The sequence below is a fragment of the Bombina bombina genome, chromosome 8 (assembly GCF_027579735.1).
Source record: "Bombina bombina isolate aBomBom1 chromosome 8, aBomBom1.pri, whole genome shotgun sequence".
In the NCBI taxonomy this organism is placed as follows: Eukaryota; Metazoa; Chordata; class Amphibia; order Anura; family Bombinatoridae; genus Bombina; species Bombina bombina.
This window is the reverse complement of record NC_069506.1, coordinates 158,508,513-158,529,005: the sequence shown is the minus strand read 5'-3', so window position 1 is coordinate 158,529,005 and position 20,493 is coordinate 158,508,513. Positions and strand designations below refer to the sequence as shown.

Sequence of the window (20,493 nt, the reverse complement as noted above, 5' to 3'; positions counted from 1 at the left end):
TAGTTGCAGAGGCAGGTGCACTCTCACGGACAGTGTTCAATTGCCAGGGTGCTGAATGTAGGATGAAGTACAGTAGATAGAATACAGCACTCACTGGACTTAAATATTTCAATAAATGCTTTTAATTAAGTGACATTTCGGGGAATGCTCCCCTTCATCAGACCAACCTGGTCTGATGAAGGGGAGCATTCCCTGAAACGTAATTAAAATTATTTATTGCATTATTTAAGTCCAGTGAGTGCTGTCTTCTATCTAATATATATACCCTAATATATATATATATATATATATATATATATATATATATATATATATATATATATATATATAATGAAAAAGAAGTGGAGAGCGCCACAAGAAAAATATATGAAAAAAATGTGTATAAGCAGCTGTTATAAAAAAGGAACAAAATGATTAACGAGTGGTAACAGCACTAAAAAGATGCAAACAGCCTATTGGTGTTAATATTGGTGTTTATTTGAAGTGTAAAATAACACAACTAAAATTCTTAAATATATACAACATATGCAAACATTGTTGATGAAGGGGAATGACCCAGAAACGCGTAGTGAGTATATTGTTTGAGTTGTCAGGCCAGACCAGTAGGTTGCGACTTGCTGTTAACTTTTACTCAATTTATTATTTTATTTAATATATTTTTATCTTTGTATGTATGTTGTTATTGATATCATTGCTAACAATTTCTATTGTACTTTACTGCTCGTAGGCATTGATGTATTAAGATACAATTATTTTGCAACACATCTTAAAGTGTATAAGCAATTACCATCTAGCATAATCAAAGCTGGGATTGTCTACTCTGCATAGAGGTTGTAACAATGTTTGCATATGTTGTATATAATTAAGAATTTAGGTTGAGGCGGTTTTTTTTACACTTCAAATAAACACCAATATTAATACCAATTAGAAGTGTGGAGGGGATCCCGGGCGCCAACTAACGGAGGCTAGGTGTACTACAATTGTTTAAGATACAGAAATTTATTAAAAACAATATAAAAAATACAATATAGAAAATACAATATATGCATATATAATCTCATGGATCCATGGTACAGCGAAAATATTCAGCATAAAACAGTTAACATAAAAACATAGTAAGATGAAAACAGAAACGGATGTTGTTGGTGCAAATTTATGCACTGGCTAATGCAGACCTTATATAGAAATAAAGTAGAGTGGTCTGGTCCAGGGGGGTACAATAAAACCACAAATGATATCCCAACGTGACAACAAATTTGATAGTGATAAAGTTAAACTAATAGTGATAAATAAAACAATCCAAATAATGTCCAAAATCAATCAGAAAATTCTACAAAAATGTTGATATTTGTGAATTCCGGTGCTCCTATCAAATCGAAAAAAAAAAAAAAAAAAAAAAAAATGAAACTTTGAAAAAATGAATGAAAAAAATGAAAAAATGTGAAAAAAATATGCCCAGATTGAAAATAAGTAGAAAAAAAGGAAGAAATGGATGTGAAAAGGACTTTCCGGTGTAAAAGGTAAAAAGGTAAGTTCCTCAAATAGATAAATAAATAGTTAGTGTTAGTCTGTCAGCAAGTGGAAAGAGCAATTCAGTGTCAGAACTTCGATTGTAGTGTTGTATCCAAGTGAAAAACAAATGAAGAACTCTTATGGCAGCAAAAAATGTGCAATTGAGACCACGGTCTCAAACCCAAGTGCAAAAGACAAAAAATCAGATATCCAAAACGTCAAATATAAAATCGCTTGGCAAAAACAAACCTGTGGAAAAAACAGAAAACAGCAATGTGCAAAAAAATAAATAGCAATCAGCTAAGATCGAAATCAAACTCACCAGTACTGGTCTACGCGTTTCGGCCTCATATAGGCCTTTTTCAAGACTGGTTTTCTAAGCTGACTGGTGGTCTTTTATAGCGTTCCGGCTATCATAACCCGGATGTAAGTTTTACTCATCACTTCCGGTTGCGTATTGTGTCAAAAATACCTGATTAGGATACTTAAGACCATCCAAATGGCGATCTTTTTTACTCTCAAAGCTTTTTCTATCATGTTCTCCTAGTATTACAAATAATCCGTTATTGGGTATTATATGCTAACTGTATACAACTTAACCTCCGTTCGGGCAGTGACGTCACTTCCGGTTGGCGTAAAAACTGTCATAGTTTACAGTGTATTCCAATGTTTATATCTATTAACAGGAGCACCTAGATAATTCTCCCAAATGTTTAGTTATTATTAATAATACCAGAGGAGTTATTTATTATAAAAATTTTTGTGATATTCATATAGATATTCTTTACGATCGCATTCTGCTTATCCAATTGGTCATGACGTCACTCTTAGCCCTAATATTCATTACTGTCTCGTTAGAGGATCCTTGTTGTATAACATTAATGCTGGCTCCTTCTACAGGGGGTCAGGTCCTTACTAAGAATCGCTTGGGTAAACTTGATGATACAATGACCCATATAATCTATCAACACAATAGCGATAAGATACACCTTGGTGTTGGTGACCATATTTACATATTCCTGTATAATACGATGTATGTAGGCGATGTGTTATTTGTAGGAATAATAGGGGGGACATCTGGTATGTCTTGTCTAATCTAGTTATACCAAGTACGGAATTCAGTTCATATGTTTTATTTTGAAGAATCAAGAAGTTGAAAAGTCAAAAAGTTGCCTCATATTACCAACAGAGCAATTAGTGCTACATTTCACATGTTGCACTAGGCCTATATTTTCTTAAAATAATCGAGTCGCTTAGTTAGAACTTATTGGTTATCAGAGACCCCTCTTACTTTGGCAAATGTACCTTGCCAGTTGTTAGGGGAATCAGGCCACTACATCTCTATAATATCGTGATAAGAAATTGATGAAAGAGAGAATAGAGAGAGAGATTATGTCTTCCTGATGATGAAAATATGTCATGTTTAGGAGAAAGGGAATAGTCGTCGGGTGTGTTGGATCTATTAACATTCTGATTTAACTGTGACCCAGGGGAATATTCACTATCATTATCTGTTCGTATAGTTTGCATAGTATTGGATTTTTCAATCCACCCTTGCAATATCGGACACACTTGTTAGTAAAATAATTATAAGTTATTTATGAAGGATCCGTGTCAGTTGTTGTGGAAATATGTGGTAGTGTAATCGTAATTGGTCATGTAGTCATAGTGTATCGCATGATCCCATCGAGCCTGTGTGTCATTAAGATAATGGACGTGGTTGACCTAATGAGGTGCCACCATGGGAGGGGAGCACTGATAATTGTCGAAGAAGAGGACAATATACATAGGGTTAGGGGTAGTCTATGGATTTATGCAAATCTGTTTATAGACTTAGGGCTAGGGGTAGTTACATATGGACATATTAAAATCTGTTTTCCAAAGCCACTGATCTTAGTGTGCTTAAAACCCACTTCGATGATTATAAGTTGGTGCAGTTGAAGCTGAATCTGGGCTATCCATATCAAGCTATAACATATCGGAGCCGGAATATCGAGATAGAGATGTTTTTCGGATTTGGCAGGATATATCAGCCTTTTATTCCATTTTTGATGGTTAGACTCATCAGGTGGTTCAGTCTATGGATGATGCAGTGAATCTAGAAGGGTATAATAATGGTAGACTTCGTTCATCAGGTGGTTCAGTCCTTAGATGATACAGTGAATCTGGAAGGACGTAATAAGGATAAACTTCGTTCATAACTTATTTCTTCTTTGATATTTTTTAATTTTATTAAATTCACAGGGGAGACAGGTTTATGTGTACGGTCTCGTGGCCATCCTCATGCTTTAAGGCTGCTCATCAGTTATGGCTATCCAATTATGAGTATCAGCTCATATTGAGTAGGTGGGAGAGGTCCTCCTTGTTATTTAATCCTTTTGGGAAAAGACAGTCAAGGTTGAAAATCCATTTTGATTCCGTAAGGCGTATTTTGTCTACATAGTTTCCGCCTCTCCAATCTTTTGTTACTTTCTCTATGCCCATAAATGATAAGTCTTTTATGTTTCCTTGATGTTTAGTTGAAAAATGGCGATAGAGTGCTGTGTCCATATTTAGTTTTTCAATGCAAAGTAAATGCTCCCGGATTCTCTCCCTTAGGGTTCGAGAGGTCTGGCCTACATACTGCAGTCCGCAGGTGCATTGCAGCAGATAGATCACTCCGCTATCCCGACATCTGATCAGGTTACGGATCTTAAATTTTTCTTTCGTCTGGTGACAACTGAAGGTTGAGGATTTGATGCCGTGCCCACATGCTTTGCATGATGGACAGGGGAAGAAACCGCTTATTTCTTTACCATAAACGTCCTTGACACCTGATGCTTTTTTTCTCTGTAAGCTAGGAGCTAGTTTACTTTTTAAATTTTTCGTCTTCCTATAAATGAATCTCGGTTTGGAAGGGAGTAACTCGCCAATGATGTCATCATCCCTTAGAAGTGACCAATGTTTCTGGATTATCCTTTCGATAATCTTCTTATTCCCACTGTATTCGGTGATCATATTAATGTTGAGAGTCTCATCTCCTAGTGGTTTCTCTTTTCTTTTGTAAGTCATTAACTTAGTTCTTTCAATGTGGCTGATATCCTGCACTTTCTGTTCCAAATCAATCTCATTATAACCTCGCTCTAGGAATTTGTTCTTTATGAGTTCCGCCTGTTGTTCCCATTTTTCATTAGTAGAGCAATTTTTCCTTATTCGTAATAGTTGTCCGGTCGGTATGTTATCTTTCCAGGACTTGTGGTGGCAGCTCATTCTGTGAATGAAGTTGTTGCTATCCACTTTCTTAAAGAATGTTGAAGTTTCTATTTTATTTTGGACATCATTGGCGAGTTACTCCCTTCCAAACCGAGATTCATTTATAGGAAGACGAAAAATTTAAAAAGTAAACTAGCTCCTAGCTTACAGAGAAAAAAAGCATCAGGTGTCAAGGACGTTTATGGTAAAGAAATAAGCGGTTTCTTCCCCTGTCCATCATGCAAAGCATGTGGGCACGGCATCAAATCCTCAACCTTCAGTTGTCACCAGACGAAAGAAAAATTTAAGATCCGTAACCTGATCAGATGTCGGGATAGCGGAGTGATCTATCTGCTGCAATGCACCTGCGGACTGCAGTATGTAGGCCAGACCTCTCGAACCCTAAGGGAGAGAATCCGGGAGCATTTACTTTGCATTGAAAAACTAAATATGGACACAGCACTCTATCGCCATTTTTCAACTAAACATCAAGGAAACATAAAAGACTTATCATTTATGGGCATAGAGAAAGTAACAAAAGATTGGAGAGGCGGAAACTATGTAGACAAAATACGCCTTACGGAATCAAAATGGATTTTCAACCTTGACTGTCTTTTCCCAAAAGGATTAAATAACAAGGAGGACCTCTCCCACCTACTCAATATGAGCTGATACTCATAATTGGATAGCCATAACTGATGAGCAGCCTTAAAGCATGAGGATGGCCACGAGACCGTACACATAAACCTGTCTCCCCTGTGAATTTAATAAAATTAAAAAATATCAAAGAAGAAATAAGTTATGAACGAAGTTTATCCTTATTACGTCCTTCCAGATTCACTGTATCATCTAAGGACTGAACCACCTGATGAACGAAGTCTACCATTATTATACCCTTCTAGATTCACTGCATCATCCATAGACTGAACCACCTGATGAGTCTAACCATCAAAAATGGAATAAAAGGCTGATATATCCTGCCAAATCCGAAAAACATCTCTATCTCGATATTCCGGCTCCGATATGTTATAGCTTGATATGGATAGCCCAGATTCAGCTTCAACTGCACCAACTTATAATCATCGAAGTGGGTTTTAAGCACACTAAGATCAGTGGCTTTGGAAAACAGATTTTAATATGTCCATATGTAACTACCCCTAGCCCTAAGTCTATAAACAGATTTGCATAAATCCATAGACTACCCCTAACCCTATGTATATTGTCCTCTTCTTCGACAATTATCAGTGCTCCCCTCCCATGGTGGCACCTCATTAGGTCAACCACGTCCATTATCTTAATGACACACAGGCTCGATGGGATCATGCGATACACTATGACTACATGACCAATTACGATTACACTACCACATATTTCCACAACAACTGACACGGATCCTTCATAAATAACTTATAATTATTTTACTAACAAGTGTGTCCGATATTGCAAGGGTGGATTGAAAAATCCAATACTATGCAAACTATACGAACAGATAATGATAGTGAATATTCCCCTGGGTCACAGTTAAATCAGAATGTTAATAGATCCAACACACCCGACGACTATTCCCTTTCTCCTAAACATGACATATTTTCATCATCAGGAAGACATAATCTCTCTCTCTATTCTCTCTTTCATCAATTTCTTATCACGATATTATAGAGATGTAGTGGCCTGATTCCCCTAACAACTGGCAAGGTACATTTGCCAAAGTAAGAGGGGTCTCTGATAACCAATAAGTTCTAACTAAGCGACTCGATTATTTTAAGAAAATATAGGCCTAGTGCAACATGTGAAATGTAGCACTAATTGCTCTGTTGGTAATATGAGGCAACTTTTTGACTTTTCAACTTCTTGATTCTTCAAAATAAAACATATGAACTGAATTCCGTACTTGGTATAACTAGATTAGACAAGACATACCAGATGTCCCCCCTATTATTCCTACAAATAACACATCGCCTACATACATCGTATTATACAGGAATATGTAAATATGGTCACCAACACCAAGGTGTATCTTATCGCTATTGTGTTGATAGATTATATGGGTCATTGTATCATCAAGTTTACCCAAGCGATTCTTAGTAAGGACCTGACCCCCTGTAGAAGGAGCCAGCATTAATGTTATACAACAAGGATCCTCTAACGAGACAGTAATGAATATTAGGGCTAAGAGTGACGTCATGACCAATTGGATAAGCAGAATGCGATCGTAAAGAATATCTATATGAATATCACAAAAATTTTTATAATAAATAACTCCTCTGGTATTATTAATAATAACTAAACATTTGGGAGAATTATCTAGGTGCTCCTGTTAATAGATATAAACATTGGAATACACTGTAAACTATGACAGTTTTTACGCCAACCGGAAGTGACGTCACTGCCCGAACGGAGGTTAAGTTGTATACAGTTAGCATATAATACCCAATAACGGATTATTTGTAATACTAGGAGAACATGATAGAAAAAGCTTTGAGAGTAAAAAAGATCGCCATTTGGATGGTCTTAAGTATCCTAATCAGGTATTTTTGACACAATACGCAACCGGAAGTGATGAGTAAAACTTACATCCGGGTTATGATAGCCGGAACGCTATAAAAGACCACCAGTCAGCTTAGAAAACCAGTCTTGAAAAAGGCCTATATGAGGCCGAAACGCGTAGACCAGTACTGGTGAGTTTGATTTCGATCTTAGCTGATTGCTATTTATTTTTTTGCACATTGCTGTTTTCTGTTTTTTCCACAGGTTTGTTTTTGCCAAGCGATTTTATATTTGACGTTTTGGATATCTGATTTTTTGTCTTTTGCACTTGGGTTTGAGACCGTGGTCTCAATTGCACATTTTTTGCTGCCATAAGAGTTCTTCATTTGTTTTTCACTTGGATACAACACTACAATCGAAGTTCTGACACTGAATTGCTCTTTCCACTTGCTGACAGACTAACACTAACTATTTATTTATCTATTTGAGGAACTTACCTTTTTACCTTTTACACCGGAAAGTCCTTTTCACATCCATTTCTTCCTTTTTTTCTACTTATTTTCAATCTGGGCATATTTTTTTCACATTTTTTCATTTTTTTCATTCATTTTTTCAAAGTTTCATTTTTTTTTTTTTTTTTTTTCGATTTGATAGGAGCACCGGAATTCACAAATATCAACATTTTTGTAGAATTTTCTGATTGATTTTGGACATTATTTGGATTGTTTTATTTATCACTATTAGTTTAACTTTATCACTATCAAATTTGTTGTCACGTTGGGATATCATTTGTGGTTTTATTGTACCCCCCTGGACCAGACCACTCTACTTTATTTCTATATAAGGTCTGCATTAGCCAGTGCATAAATTTGCACCAACAACATCCGTTTCTGTTTTCATCTTACTATGTTTTTATGTTAACTGTTTTATGCTGAATATTTTCGCTGTACCATGGATCCATGAGATTATATATGCATATATTGTATTTTCTATATTGTATTTTTTATATTGTTTTTAATAAATTTCTGTATCTTAAACAATTGTAGTACACCTAGCCTCCGTTAGTTGGCGCCCGGGATCCCCTCCACACTTGTAGTCTTTTTAGGTGCTAGCTAGGTATCACCTCTCCCAGGCCAATAGGTGTTTTCTGGCGCTTTGAGTATACCCAACACGCAGTACTCTTAATACCAATTAGATGTTTGCACTCTCTTAGCGCTGTTACCACTCGTTATTCATATATATATATATATATATATATATATATATATATATATATATATATATATATATATTAGAGCCCTTTATTTTTCAAACACCTCCTACCATATAGCTTTGAGCCCTTCTAACTTTTTTATAAATTTTTTTCTAAATACATTTTAATCAGATACAGCTAGATTTAGAGTTTTGTCGGTAAAGACCCGCGTAGCTAACGCAGCTTTTTTCCTACCGCTGCTTCCAAACAATGCTGGTATTTAGAGTTGTCTGAGGGGCTGCGTTAGGCTCAAATAAGGGTGCGTTGAGCCTAACTTAGCTCCACTTCAACCCTCAATACCAGCATTGCTTACGGTAGCGGTAAGCTGGAAAAACGTGCTTGTGCACGATATCCCCATAGGAATTAATGGGGCAGTTTGGGCTGAAAAAAAACCTAACACCTGCAAAAAAGCAGCGTTCAGCTCCTAACGCAGCCCCATTGTTTCCTATGGGGAAACACTTTCTAAGTCTGCACCTAACACCCTAAAATGAACCCCGAGTCTAAACAACCCTAATCTTACACTTATTAACCTCTAATCTGCCGCCCCCGCTATCGCTGACACCTGCATTATATTATTAACCCCTAATCTGCCGCTCCGGACACCGCCGCCACTTACATTATCCCTATGAACCCCTAATCTGCTGCCCCTAACAATGCCGACACCTATATTATATTTATTAACCCCTAATCTGCCCCCCCAACATCGCCGCTACCTTATCTACACTTATTAAACCCTAATCTGCCGACCGGACCTCGCTGCCACTATAATAAATGTATTAACCCCTAAACCGCCGCACTCCCACCTCGCAAACACTATAATAAATTGTATTAACCCCTAATCTGCCCTCCCTAACGTCGCCGCCACCTACCTACAATTATTAACCCCTAATCTGCCGCCCGCACCGTCGCCGCTACTATAATTAATTTATTAACCCCTAAACCTAACTCTAACCCTAACCCTAACACTCCCCTAACATAAATATAATTTAAATTAAATGAAATAATATTCCTATTAATAACTAACGCCTAGATTTAGAGTTCTGCCTTAGCCGTCAAAACGAGCGTTAGGGAGTCCTAACGCTGGTTTTGTCCTACCGCTGGTATTTAGAGTCTTGTAGGTAAGGGTCTAACGCTCACTTTCCAGCCGTGACTTTTCCATACCGCAGATCCCCTTACGTCAATTGCGTATCCTATCTTTTCAACGGGATCTTTCTAACGCCGGTATTTAGAGTCTTGGCTGAAGTGAGCGTTAGAAATCTAAGGACAAGACTCCAGCCACAGAAAAAAGACAGGAGTTAAGAGCTTTCTGGGCTAACGCCGGTTCATAAAGCTCTTAACTACTGTGCTCTAAAGTACACTAACACCAATAAACTACCTATGTACTCCTAAACCAAGGCCCCCCACATCGCCGCCACGCTATTAAATTTTTTTAACCCCTAATCTTCCGACCGCACACCGCCGCAACCTACATTATCCCTATGTACCCCTAATCTGCTGACCCTAATATCGCCGACCCCTACATAATATTTATTACCCCCTAATCTGCCCCCCCAACGTCGCCGCTACCTACCTACAATTATTAACTCCTAATCTGCCGACCGGACCTCACCGCTACTCTAATAAATGTATTAACCCCTAAAGCTAAGTCTAACCCTAACACCCCCCTAAGTTAAATATAATTTTATTCTAACGAAATAAAATAATTCTTATTAAATAAATTAATCCTATTTAAAGCTAAATACTTACCTGTAAAATAAACCCTAATATAGCTACAATATAAATAATAATTATATTGTAGCTATTTTAGGATTAATATTTATTTTACAGGCAACATTGTATTTATTTTAACTAGGTAACTATTAAATAGTTCTTAACTATTTAATAGCTATTGTACCTGGTTAAAATAATTACAAAATTACCTGTAAAATAAATCCTAACCTAAGTTACAATTAAACCTAACACTACTCTATCAATAAATTAATTAAATAAACTACCTACAATTATCTACAATTAAATCAACTAAACTAAATTACAAAAAAAACAAAACACTAAATTACAAAAAACAAACACTAAATTACAAAAACCCCCCACTAAATTACAAAAAATAAAAAAGATTACATGAATTTTAAACTAATTACACCTACTCTAAGCCCCCTAAAAAAATAACAAAGCCCCCAAAATAAAAAAAAGCCCTAACCTATTCTAAAATAAAAATTAAACAGCTCTTTTACCTTACCAGCCCTTAAAAGGGCCTTTTGCGAGGCATGCCCCAAAGAAAACAGCTCTTTTTCATTTAAATAAACATACAATACCCCCCCAACATTACAACCCACCACCCACATACCCCTAATCTAACCCAAACCCCCCTTAAAAAACCTAACACTAAGCCCCTGAAGATCTCCCTATCTTATCTTCACCACGCCGGGTATCACCGATCCGTCCAGAAAAGGGTCCGAAGTCTTCATCCTATCCGGCAAGAAGAGGTCCAGAAGAGAGTCCGAAGTCTTCATCCTATCCGGCAAGAAGAGGGCATCTGGACCGGTAGACATCTTCATTCAGGCGGCATCTTCTATCTTCTTCCATCCGGCGCGGAGCGGGACCATCTTGAAGCAGCCGACGTGGATCCATCCTCTTCTAACGACGTCCTAAGTCCGAATGAAGGTTCCTTTAAATGACTTCATCCAAGATGGCGTCCCTCGAATTCCGATTGGCTAATAGGATTCTATCAGCCAATCGGAATTAAGGTAGGAAAAATCTGATTGGCTGATTGAATCAGCCAATCAGATTCAAGTTCAATCCAATTGGCTGATCCAATCAGCCAATCAGATTGAGCTCGCATTCTATTGGCTGTTCCGATCAGCCAATAGAATGCGAGCTCAATCTGATTGGCTGATCCAATCAGCCAATCGGATTGATCTTGAATCTGATTGGCTGATCCAATCAGCCAATCAGATTTTTCCTACCTTAATTCCGATTGGCTGATAGAATCCTATCAGCCAATTGGAATTCGAGGGACACCATCTTGGATGACGTCACTTAAAGGAACCTTCATTCGTCGGGAGTCACCGGAAGAAGAGGATGGATCCACGTCGGCTGCTTCAAGATGGTCCCGCTCCACGCCGGATGGAAGAAGATAGAAGATGCTCCCTGGATGAAGATGTCTACCGGTCCGGATGCCCTCTTCTTGCCGGATAGGATGAAGACTTCGGACCCTCTTCTGGACCTCTTCTTGCCGGATAGGATGAAGACTTTGGACCCTCTTCTGGACGGATCGGTGATACCCGGCGTGGTGAAGATAATTTAGGAAGATCTTCAGGGGCTTAGTGTTTTAGGTTTTTTTAAGGGGGGTTTGGGTTAGATCAGGGGTATATGGGTGGTGGGTTGTAATGTTGGGGGGGGGTATTGTATGTTTTTTTACAGGCAAAAGAGCAGAATTCTTTGGGGCATGCCCCGCAAAAGGCCCTTTTAAGGGCTGGTAAGGTAAAAGAGCTGTAAAATATTTATTTTAGAATAGGGTAGGGCATTTTTTTATTTTGGGGGGCTTTGTTATTTTTTTAGGGGGCTTAGAGTAGGTGTAATTAGTTAAAATTCTTGTAATCTTTTATATTTTTTGTAATTTAGTGGGTTTTTTTTTTGTAATTTAGTGTTTTGTTTTTTTTGTAATTTAGTTTAGTTGATTTAATTGTAGATAAATGTAGATAGTTTATTTAATTAATTTATTGATAGTGTAGTGTTAGGTTTAATTGTAACTTAGGTTAGGATTTATTTTACAGGTAATTTTGTAATTATTTTAACTAGGTAACTATTAAATAGTTATTAACTATTTAATAGCTATTGTACCTGGTTAAAATAAATACAAAGTTGCCTGTAAAATAAATATTAATCCTAAAATAGCTACAATATAATTATTATTTATATTGTAGCTATATTAGGGTTTATTTTAAAGGCAAGTATTTAGCTTTAAATAGGATTAATTTATTTAATAAGAATTATTTTATATTTAGTGTTAGGGTTAGACTTAGCTTTAGGGGTTAATACATTTATTAGAGTAGCGGTGAGGTCCGGTCGGCAGATTAGGGGTTAATAATTGTAGGTAGGTGGCGGCGACGTTGGGGGCGGCAGATTAGGAGTTAATAAATATAATATAGGGGTCGGCGGTGTTAGGGGCAGCAGATTAGGGGTACATAGGGATAACGTAGGTTGCGGCGGTGTACGGAGCGGCATATTAGGGGTTAAAAATAATATGCAGGGGTCAGCAATAGCGGGGGCGGCAGATTAGGGTTTAATAAGTGTAAGGTTAGGGGTGTCTAGACTCGGGGTACATGTTAGGGTGTTAGGTGCAGACTTAGGAAGTGTTTCCCCATAGGAAACAATGGGGCTGTGTTAGGAGCTGAACGCTGCTTTTTTGCAGGTGTTAGGTTTTTTTCAGCTCAAACTGCCCCATTGTTTCCTATTGGGGAATCGTGCACGAGCACGTTTATTAAGCTGGCCTCGTCCGTAAGCAACGCTGGTATTTAGAGTTGCAGTGGCGGTAAATATGCCTGTACACTCCCTTTTTGGAGCCTAACACAGCCCTTCAGAGAACTCTAAATACCATCGTTGTTTAAAAGGTGCGGGGGGAAAAAACCATGCGTAGCTAACGCACCCCTTTGGCCGCAAAACTCTAAATCTAGGCGTAATTATTTCTATTTAAAACTAAATACTTACCTATAAAATAAACCCTAATATAGCTACAATATAACTAATAGTTACATTGTACCTCTTTTAAGATTTATATTTATTTTACAGGCAACTTTGTATTTATTTTAACTAGGTACAATAGCTATTAAATAGTTAATAACTATTTAATAGCTACCTAGTTAAAATAACTACAAAATTACCTGTAAAATAAATCTAAACCTAAGTTACACCTAACACTACACTATCATTACATTAATTAAATAAATTACCTACAATTACATAAAATAAAATACAATAAAATAAACTATTCTATAATACAAAAAACAAACAAACACTAAATTACAAAAAATAAAAAAGAATTACAACCAGTTTAAACTAATTACACCTAATCTAAGCCCCCTAATAAAATAAAAAAGCCCCCCAAAATAAAAAATTCCCTACCCTATTCTAAAATACAAAAGTAATCAGCTCTTTTACCAGCCCTTAAAAGGGCTTTTTGCGGGGCCTTGCCCCAAAGTAATCAGCTCTTTTGCATGAAAATAAAAATACAGTACCCCCCCAACATTACAACCCACCACCAACATACCCCTACTCTAACCCACCCAAACCCCCCTTAAAAAAACCTATCGCTAACCCCCTGAAGATCTCCCTACCTTGAGTCGTCTTCACTCAGCCCAGCCAAATTCTTCATCCAAGGTGCGCAGAGGAGGTCCATCATCCGGTAGAAGTCTTCATCCAAGCGGGGCAAGAAGAGGTCCTCCATCCAGTAGAAGTCTTCATCCAGGTGGCATCTTCAATCTTCATCCATCTGGAGCGGAGCGGAGCCATCTTCAAAGGAGCAGACGCGGAGCCATCCTCTTCTACCGACGGACTAACGACGAATGAAGGTACCTTAAAGGGACGTCATCCAAGATGGCGTCCCTTCAATTCCGATTGTCTGATAGAATCCTATCAGCCAATCGGAATTAAGGTAGAAAAAATCTGATTGGCTGATGCAATCAGCCAATCAGATTGAAGTTCAATCCGATTGGCTGATCCAATCAGCCAATCGTATTGAACTCGCATTCTATTGGCTGATCGGAACAGCCAATAGAATGCGAGTTCAATACGATTGGCTGATTGGATCAGCCAATCGGATTGAACTTGAATCTGATTGGATGATTGAATCAGCAAATCAGATTTTTCCTACCTTAATTCCGATTGGCTGATAGAATCCTATCAGCCAATCGGAATTCGAGGGACGCCATCTTGGAGACGTCATTTAAAGGAACCTTCATTCGGTGAGTAGGCGTCGGTTGAAGAGGATGGTTCCGCGTCGGCTGGGAAGAAGATGGCTCCACTCCGCTCCGGATGGATGAAGATAGAAGATGCCGCTTGGATGAAGATGTCTGCCGGTCCGGATGTCCTCTTCTGCCCGGATAGCATGAGGACTTCTGCCGGTCTGGATGTCCTCTTCTTCCCCATCGGATGAAGACTTCGGCCTGGCTGGGTGAAGATGACTCAAGGTAGGGAGATCTTCAGGGGGGTAGTGTTAGGTTTAGTTAAGGGGGGTTTGGGTGGGTTAGAGTAGGGGTATGTGGGTGGTGGGTTTTAATGTTGGGGGGGTTGCATTTTTTTTTTACCGGCAAAAGAGCTGATTACTTTGGGGCATGCCCCGCAAAAAGCCCTTTTAAGGGCTGGTAAAATAGCTGATTACTTTTGTATTTTAGAATAGGTTAGTGAATTTTTTTATTTTGGGGGGCTTTTTTATTTTATTAGGGGGCTTAGATTAGGTGTAATTATTTTAACTGCTTGTAATTCTGTTTTTATTTTTTGTAATTTAGTGTTTGTGTTTTTTTGTATTATAGAATAGTTTATTTAATTGTAGGTAATTTATTTAATTAATTTAATGGTAGTGTTAGGTTTAATTGTAACTTAGGTTAGGATTTATTTTACATGTAATTTTGTATTTATTTTAACTAGGTAGCTATTAAATAGTTATTAACTATTTAATAGCTTTTGTACCTAGTTAAAATAAATACAAAGTTGCCTGTAAAATAAATATAAATCCTAAAATAGCTACAATGTAATTATTAATTATATTGTAGCTATATTAGGGTTTATTTTATAGTTAAGTTTTTAGTTTTAAATAGGAATACTTTAGTTAATTTTAGGAATATTATTTCGTTTATTATAAATTATATTTATGTTAGGGGGTGTTAGGGTTAGGGTTAGAGTTATGTTTAGGGGTTAATAACATTATTATAGTAGCGGCGACGGTGCGGGCGGGAGATTAGGGGTTAATAATTGTAGGTAGGTGGCGGCGATGTTAGGGAGGTCAGATTAGGGGTTAATCAAATTTATTATAGTGTTTGCGAGGCAGGAGTGCAGCGGTTTAGGGGTTAATACATTTATTATAGTGGCGGCGAGGTCCGGTCGGCAGATTAGGAATTAATAAGTGTAGTTAGGTAGCGGCGATGTTGGGGGGGGGGCAGATTAGGGGTTAATAAATATTATATAGGGGTCGGCGATGTTAGGGGCAGCAGATTAGGGGTTCATAAGTATAACGTAGGTGACGGCGATGTCCGGTCGGCAGATTAGGGGTTAAAAAATTTATTACAGTGGCGGCGATGTGGGGGAGCCTCGGTTTAGGGGTACATAGGTAGTTTATGGGTGTTAGTGTACTTTAGAGCACAGTAGTTAGGAGCTTTATATTCCGGCGTTAGCCCATAAAACTCTTAACTACTGACTTTTTTTGCGGCTCGAGTCTTGTCGGTAGAGGCTCTACCGCTCACTTCTCCCAAGACTCCAAATACCAGCGTTAGGCAGATCCCATAGAAAAGATAGGATATGCAATTGGCGTAAGGGAATCTGCGGTAGCCTCGAATCGCGGTAGGGAAGTGAGTGGTAGACCCTTTCCTGCCTGACTCTAAATACCAGCGGGCGGCCAAAAGCAGCGTTAGGACCCCTTAATGCTGCTTTTGACAGCTAAAGCAGAACTCTAAATCTAGGCGATAGTGTTTATATGAGTGTAACTGTACTTTTAAATGTATTTATGTTGTGTTTAATGCATTTTTTTTAACTTACTACCCTTTACACAAGTACATCAGTCAAGCTAACTTGACATTGCTCGAGCAAATGTGTTTACTTCCAACTTGTAATACGAGCGCTATTTCAGAAGTGTGAAAAATTCAAAGAAACTTTAAGGCCTAGATTTAGAGTTTGGCGGTAGCCGTGAAAACCAGCGTTAGAGGCTCCTAACGCTGGTTTTAGGCTACCGCCGGTATTTGGAGTCAGTCAGGAAAGGGTCTAACGCTCACTTTTCAGCCGCGACTTTTCCATACCGCAGATCCCCTTACATCAATTGCGTATCCTATCTTTTCAATGGGATCTTTCTAACTCCGGTATTTAGAGTCGTGGCTGAAGTGAGCGTTAGAAATCTAACGACAAAACTCCAGCCGCAGAAAAAAGTCAGTAGTTAAGAGCTTTCTGGGCTAACGCCGGTTCATAAAGCTCTTAACTACTGTGCTCTAAAGTACACTAACACCCATAAACTACCTATGTACTCCTAAACCGAGGCCCCCCCACATCGCCGCCACTCTATAAAATTTTTTAACCCCTAATCTTCCGCTCCGTACACTGCCGCCAACTACGTTATCCCTATGTACCCCTAATCTGCTGCCCCTAACACCGCTGACCCCTATATTATATTTATTAACCCCTAATTTGCCGCCCCCGCTATCGCTGACCCCTGCATATTATTATTAACCCCTAATCTGCCGTCCGCACGCCGCCGCCAGCTACATTATAGCTATGTACCCCTAATTTGCTGCCCCTAACACCGCCGACCCCTATATTATATTTATTAATCCCTAATCTGCCCCCCACAACGTCGCCGCCAGCTAGCTACAATAATTAACCCCTAATCTGCCGACCGCAAAGAGCCGCCACCTACATTATCCTTATGTACCCCTAATCTGCTGCCCCTAACACCGCCGACCCCTATATTTATTAACCCCTAATCTGCCCCCCTCAACATCGCCGCCAGCTACCTACAATAATTAACCCCTAATCTGCCGACCGCAAAGAGCCGCCACCTACGTTATCCTTATGTACCCCTAATCTGCTGCCCCTAACACCGCCGACCCCTATATTATATTAATTAACCCCTAATCTGCCCCCCTCAACGTCGCCTCCACCTGCCTACACTTATTAACCCCTAATCTTCCGACCGAATCTCGCCGCTACTGTAATAAATGGATTAACCCCTAAAGCTAAGTCTAACCCTAACACTAACACCCCCCTAAGTTAAATATAATTTAAATCTAACGAAATAAATTAACTCTTATTAAATAAATTATTCCTATTTAAAGCTAAATACTTACCTGTAAAATAAACCCTAATATAGCTACAATATAAATTATAATTATATTATAGCTATTTTAGGATTTATATTTATTTTACAGGCAACTTTGTAATTATTTTAACCAGGTACAATAGCTATTAAATAGTTAATAACTATTTAATAGCTAAAATAGTTAAAATAATTACAAAATTACCTGTAAAATAAATCCTAACCTGAGTTACAATTAAACCTAACACTACACTATCAATAAATTAATTAAATAAAATACCTACAATTATCTACAATTAAACCTAACGCTACACTATCAATACATTAATTAAACACAATACCTACAAATAAATACAATTAAATAAACTAACTAAAGTACAAAAAATAAAAAAGAACTAAGTTACAAAAAATAAAAAAATATTTACAAACATTAGAAATAAATTACAACAATTTTAAACTAATTACACCTACTCTAAGCCCCCTAATAAAATAACAAAGACCCCCAAAATAAAAAAATGCCCTACCCTATTCTAAATTACAAAAGTTCAAAGCTCTTTTACCTTACCAGCCCTGAACAGGGCCCTTTGCGGGGCATGCCCCAAAGAATTCAGCTCTTTTGCCTGTAAAAAAAAACCATACAATACCCCCCCCAACATTACAACCCACCACCCACATACCCCTAATCTAACCCAAACCCCCCTTAAATAAACCTAACACTAAGCCCCTGAAGAACTTCCTACCTTGTGTTCACCTCGCCGGGTTCACCGATCGGTCCAGAAGAGGATCCGAAGTCTTGATCCAAGCCCAAGCGGAGGGCTGAAGAGTGACGTCCATCCTCGGGCTGAAGTCTGGATCCAAGCGGCGGCTGAAGAAATCCATCATCGGGATGAAGTCGTAAGTCCATCATTGGGATGAAGTCTTCTATCAAGCCACATCTTCAATCTTCTTTCTTCCGGAGCGGAGCGGAGCCATCTTCTTCCCAGCGGACGCGGATCCAACCTCTTCAAGCGACGCCTACTAGCCGAATGACGGTTCCTTTAAGGGACATCATCCAAGATGGTGTCCCTTGAATTCCGATTGGCTGATTGGATTCTATCAGCCAATCGGAATTAAGGTAGGAAAATTCTGATTGGCTGATGGAATCAGCCAATCAGAATCAAGTTCAATCCGATTGGCTTATCCAATCAGCCAATCAGATTGAGCTCGCATTCTATTGGCTGTTCCGATCAGCCAATAGAATGCGAGCTCAATCTGATTGGCTGATCGGATCAGCCAATCGGATTGAACTTGATTCTGATTGGCTGATTCCATCAGCCAATCAGAATTTTCCTACCTTAATTCCGATTGGCTGATAGAATCCTATCAGCCAATCAGAATTCGAGGGACGCCATCTTGGATGACGTCCCTTAAAGGAACCATCATTCGGCTAGTAGGCGTCGCTTGAAGAGGTTGGATCCACGTCCGCTGGGAAGAAGATGGCTCCGCTCCGCTCCGGAAGAAAGAAGATTGAAGATGCGGCTTGATAGAAGACTTCATCCCAATGATGGACTTCCGACTTCATCCCGATGATGGATTTCTTCAGCCGCCGCTTGGATCCAGACTTCAGCCCGAGGATGGACGTCACTCTTCAGCCCCCCGCTTGGGCTTGGATCAAGACTTCGGACCCTCTTCTGGACCGATCGGTGAACCCGGCGAGGTGAACACAAGGTAGGAAGATCTTCAGGGGCTTAGTGTTAGGTTTATTTAAGGGGGGTTTGGGTTAGATTAGGGGTATGTGGGTGGTGGGTTGTAATGTTGGGGGGGGTATTGTATGGGGTTTTTTTACAGGCAAAAGAGCTGAATTCTTTGGGGCATGCCCCGCAAAGGGCCCTGTTCAGGGCTGGTAAGGTAAAAGAGCTTTGAACTTTTTAAATTTAGAATAGGGTAGGGCATTTTTTTTTATTTTGGGGGTCTTTGTTATTTTATTAGGGGGCTTAGAGTAGGTGTAATTAGTTTAAAATTGTTGTCATTTATTTCTAATGTTTGTAAATATTTTTTTATTTTTTGTACTTTAGTTAGTTTATTTAATTGTATTTATTTGTAGGTATTGTATTTAATTAATGTATTGATAGTGTAGTGTTAGGTTTAATTGTAGATAATTGTAGGTATTTTATTTAATTAATTTATTGATAGTGTAGTGTTAGGTTTAATTGTAACTTAGGTTAGGATTTATTTTACAGGTAATTTTGTAATTATTTTAACTATTGTAGCTATTAAATAGTTCTTAACTATTTAATAGCTATTGTACCTGGTTAAAATAAATACAAAGTTACCTGTAAAATAAATATAAATCCTAAAATAGCTATAATATAATTATAATTTATATTGTAGCTATTTTAGGGTTTATTTTACAGGTAAGTATTTAGCTTTAAATAGGAATAATTTATTTAATAAGAGTTAATTTATTTCGTTAGATTTAAATTATATTTAACTTAGGGGAGTGTTAGTGTTAGGGTTAGACTTAGCTTTAGGGGTTAATACATTTATTAGAATAGCGGTGAGCTCCAGTCGGCAGATAAGGGGTTAATGTTTGAAGTTAGGTGTCGGCGATGTTAGGGAGGGCAGATTAGGGGTTAATACTATTTATTATAGGGTTATTGAGGCGGGAGTGAGGCGGATTAGGGTTTAATAACTTTATTATAATAGCGGTGCGGTCCGCTCGGCAGATTAGGGGTTAATAAGTGTAGTCAGGTGGAGGCGACGTTGTCGGGGGCAGATTAGGGGTTAATAAATATAATATAGGGGTCGGCGGTGTTAGGGGCAGCAGATTAGGGGTTCATAGGGATAATGTAAGTAGCGGCTGTGTACGGAGCGGCAGATTAGGGGTTAATAATAATATGCAGGGGTCAGCGATAGCGGGGGCAGCAGATTAGGGGTTAATAAGTGTAAGGTTAGGGGTGTTTAGACTCGGGGTACATGTTAGAGTGTTAGGTGCAGACGTAGGAAGTGTTTCCCCATA

General features: G+C 38.4%; 1 protein-coding gene across 1 annotated transcript in view; it reads left to right on the top strand.

Moving 5' to 3' along the window:
- The window catches only part of PRKCG (protein kinase C gamma), a 711,210-nt gene that overhangs the window by 469,065 nt on the left and 221,652 nt on the right, over window positions 1-20,493 (top strand). The gene's annotated exons all lie outside the window — the stretch shown is intronic.